The sequence below is a fragment of the Dermacentor silvarum genome, chromosome 7, assembly GCF_013339745.2.
Source record: "Dermacentor silvarum isolate Dsil-2018 chromosome 7, BIME_Dsil_1.4, whole genome shotgun sequence".
NCBI classification, from domain to species: Eukaryota; Metazoa; Arthropoda; class Arachnida; order Ixodida; family Ixodidae; genus Dermacentor; species Dermacentor silvarum.
In genome coordinates this window covers 165,248,957-165,252,763 of record NC_051160.1, presented here as the reverse complement: position 1 = coordinate 165,252,763, position 3,807 = coordinate 165,248,957, and the positions used below count along the sequence as shown (strand labels likewise).

The window sequence follows — 3,807 nt, the reverse complement described above, 5'->3', positions numbered from 1 at the left end:
AAGCGTGTTAAAGGAATGCCAGTAAGACCAACGACAAAAACCTTTTTCTTTATGCTACACACTGGCACGCTTCCTGTCAAGCCATGGCTGCAGGAGAAAGGGATCTTTGTACCCTGGAGTGTTAATTGCCACATCTGCAAGAAACCGGAAACAATTGAGCACATTTTTCTGGAGTGCTGGGATTCAGTCTTCCTTTGGGACATTCTACAAAGGACCATTAAGAAAGAATTCCCATTAACACCCTTTGGAATCCGGTTTTTACCTTTTGATGAGACAGAAGGCGTGCCATGTGACATGGTGATGTTACTCTGCATGCACAGCGTGTGGAAAACACGAATGGCGGTGCGAAATGAAGATGTACGCGCAAAACGGGCAAGAGAATATTTTATAGAAAACATCTTGTTTATTCGCGAAGTCTATAAAGTACTCAGTGAACCACCTGAGTGGTTACCAACCTTTGAACAGCTTGCAGCCATTAAGCTGTTTTAAACATTTACTGACAAAGTACACTTGCACCTAGAACTGTACTGTCTTTTTCTGTTTTGAATTCGAGGCGGTGAATTCCTGTGCGTTGTATATATGTTGTTATGTAACTGGCAATAAAGAAAAAAAATCCTCGTTAGTATAGTGGTCAGTATCCCCGCCTGTCACGCGGGAGACCGGGGTTCGATTCGCCGACGGGGAAAATTTTTTTTTTCTTCCTGTTTTTCGTCTATAGGCTTATACGTGCTAGCGCGAGGACGATGGCATCGCGCACGCACCCGCAGTCAGATAAGGTTAACAGTGCTAGGGATTTTCCCCCCTTTTATCTATAGAGCTCTACTTGTAACCCTGCTAGCCGTTCTCCTCGTTAGTATAGAGGTCAGTATCCCCGCCTGTCACGCGGGAGACCGGGGTTCGATTCCCCGACGGGGAGCGTTTTTTTTTTATTCCTGTTTTTCGTCTATAGGCTTATACGTGCTAGCGCGAGGACGATGGCATCGCGCACGCACCCGCAGTCAGATAAGGTTAACAGTGCTAGGCATGTTTCCCCCTTTTATCTATAGAGCTCTACTTGTAACCGTGTTTTCCGTTCTCCTCGTTAGTATAGTAATTCTGCTTCCGGCCACCGAGCGGGACGGACGCATGATGACGGGCTCCCTAGGAGCGGCTTCAGCGGCCCAGAGCGGCCGCGGTAACAGGAGTGTCGTTGCGGACAACGAGTACCAAGTTGTTTTGCCGAGTTTGCCAACAGGGCGTTTTGTTGTGAACACAGTTTTTTTACATCGTGATATCAGGGCCCGCCCATACCGGGTGGAAGATTTCCGCGATGCGCTCGCCCCGTTATCGCTCCTGCCGGAAGTGGTGGCTCTCGGGGCCTACCGTATGAGCCATGTTTGGGCCGTGACCTTCAAAGACAACGAAGCTGTGAAGAAGATCGTCAGTGTTGGTGAGCTACAGGTCAAGAAGGGCCGATGCCTCGTCATTGACCCCGCCAACCAGGATGTACGCTTAAAAGTGCATTGGCTGCTGCACACCGTTCCTGACGAGGACGTGCGTCTTGCCTTCGCGCCGTTTAGAAAGGTCACGGACGTCGCCCGCGACCGGTGGCGGGTGCATGGCGTGGCTGACAAGAACTCTACCACAAGACTGGTTACGCTCAAGTTGAAGCCGGGCGTAATGCTTGACGACCTGCCACACCAGGTGAGCGTCTCCGGCGAGCTGGCTCTTGTGGTTGTGCCGGGCAGGGCCCCTCTCTGCGTATACGCTGCCGCGGGACGGGCCATATTCGTCGCGACTGCCGCATTCCGCGGTGTGGTGCCTGCCGACGCTTCGGTCACGAAGAGAGTCAGTGCGAGCGGACGTACGCTAGCGTGACCGGACCCGTGAGCAACGACGACAACTCCGCCCTACTCATGGACGAGGCGGATATGGAAGACACATCGACCACGGCTAAGGAAGCAGCTGGCGAGGTGGCAGAGTCGGAGGCACGACCTCAGAAACAGGGGCAACATGTCGATGAAGCCGTCGACACTGAACAGCAAGAGCAAGTGGAGGGCACTGTAGCCATGCCGAACCGTGAGGAAGAGAGCCCACCTGACCCGGGAGCGGCCTCCACCCCCCCTGAACATGAAGACATGGACACCCATACCGGGCTTGCCAACTTGCAGGCGGGGAAACGTCCGCGCGACCAGACCAATAGCCTGGCTACGACGCAGGACAGCAGCGGCGGAGACGAGCCACCGCCCAAAGCGCCAGGTATGAGGAGACCAACCTTGAAGCTGCGGCCGAACATTACGGCCGATCCACGGCAGGCGGGTAAACCGCCTCCGTAGTTCTGTACTGTGTTTTGCTTGAGGCGGGTTGGGGGGTTCGTGAGTGCAATGGCCGTCACCCTGAGCGCTATTCTCTTGGATATGTGTCAGGAACGAGGGCCCGAGTTGCATGTCAGTGTTGTTTTCGAGAGGTCGGGTTGTGTTCCCATTTGTGGCACTCAACGCGGTTATCGGCGCGTCATTATCAACACTCGTCCCTGCGTAACTGTGACGGGCACCATTCTACCGTGTAGCCATGGCAGCTAATATCGAAGGAGCGCTACGTGTAGCCACGTTAAATGTACGAGGGCTCGGTGCAAGAAGGCGGCAATGTCAGCTAAGTCACCTACTCTTAGATAATGACTTGCATCTTGTGGGAATCCAAGAAACCAAAATAGAGAGCCAAGAGCTAACCGACGGAATGGTGTCCAATTTTCGTGCGCACTTCGACGTGTGTGTTTCTCACGCTGTTGGTGGATCAGGTGGTTGCGCTATATTCATTCGAAGAAACTTTGGCATTTGTGTGAAGTCAGTGTTTTCGTGTGAAACAGGTCGCCTTTTAGTGGCTGATTTTTGTTATTGCGATATGGATTTCCGAGTCATTTGTATCTACGCGCCAAATATTGAAACAGACCGGCGAATCTTCTTTGAGCGACTTGAAGCGTACGTAAACTGCCACAAGGTGGTCATACTGCTGGGGGATTTTAACTGTGTGTGCACTGCTGACGATCGCGCAAAAGTTTCACGCGTTCGCGATAAGAGTGCTGTATTGCTAAATGCTCTGGTGCACGATTACGACTTGGAAGATATCGGTAGTGTCTTCGCCAGCGGTACCCACCCGCAGTTTACGCACTTCCAGCGTGATAGCCACACTCGGCTAGATAGATTATATGTGTCTGCCGAATTGGTGCCCTTGTGTAGTGAATATGATGTGCAACCCATTGCATATAGCGATCACTGCTTGGTAACTGCCACTTTCGGGAAAAGACAGATCAAACACACCTTTAACTGGGACCTCTGGAAATTGAACGCGCTGTTGCTGGATGACGATGCTTTCGTTGATGCCGTTGCGAAGGAACTAGAAAACCTGATTTCAGTCGAATTAGCAAGCTTCGCCATTAAATGGGAAGAATTTAAACAGAAAGTAAAAACAATGGCTATTGAAAGAAGCAGTGTCCTTCGGCATAACCTGAAACAGGCAGAAACGAACCTTCGCCAGCAACTGCAATTTTTCATCTGCATGGAAAGTGTCCAGCCTGGTGTGTATGTTAACGAAATAAAGGAAGTGAAAGCCGAACTCGAAAGGATAGACTCTGAGAAATACAAAGCCGCCGTTGTGCGATCAAGGTCTGAGAAGCTGTGGGCGGGAGAAGCGCCAACAAAACGAGCTCTCTCAGACGAGAAAAGGTACGCATGTCGGAAGGAAATCCGCCAGCTAGCTAAAGGCAATGACATCACGTCCGACAAAAACGACATCAAACAAGGGATCGTCGATCACTTCAAAGCCTTCTTA

General features: G+C 51.4%; 2 non-coding genes across 2 annotated transcripts; both read left to right on the top strand.

Moving 5' to 3' along the window:
* The first annotated feature begins 613 nt into the window (after positions 1-613).
* On the top strand, positions 614-685 carry Trnad-guc (transfer RNA aspartic acid (anticodon GUC)). Its single transcript has one exon. It is a non-coding gene; the product is annotated as a tRNA-Asp (tRNA).
* A 159-nt stretch (positions 686-844) lies between these two features.
* On the top strand, positions 845-916 carry Trnad-guc (transfer RNA aspartic acid (anticodon GUC)). The gene has a single exon. It is a non-coding gene; the product is annotated as a tRNA-Asp (tRNA).
* Positions 917-3,807: the final 2,891 nt, after the last annotated feature.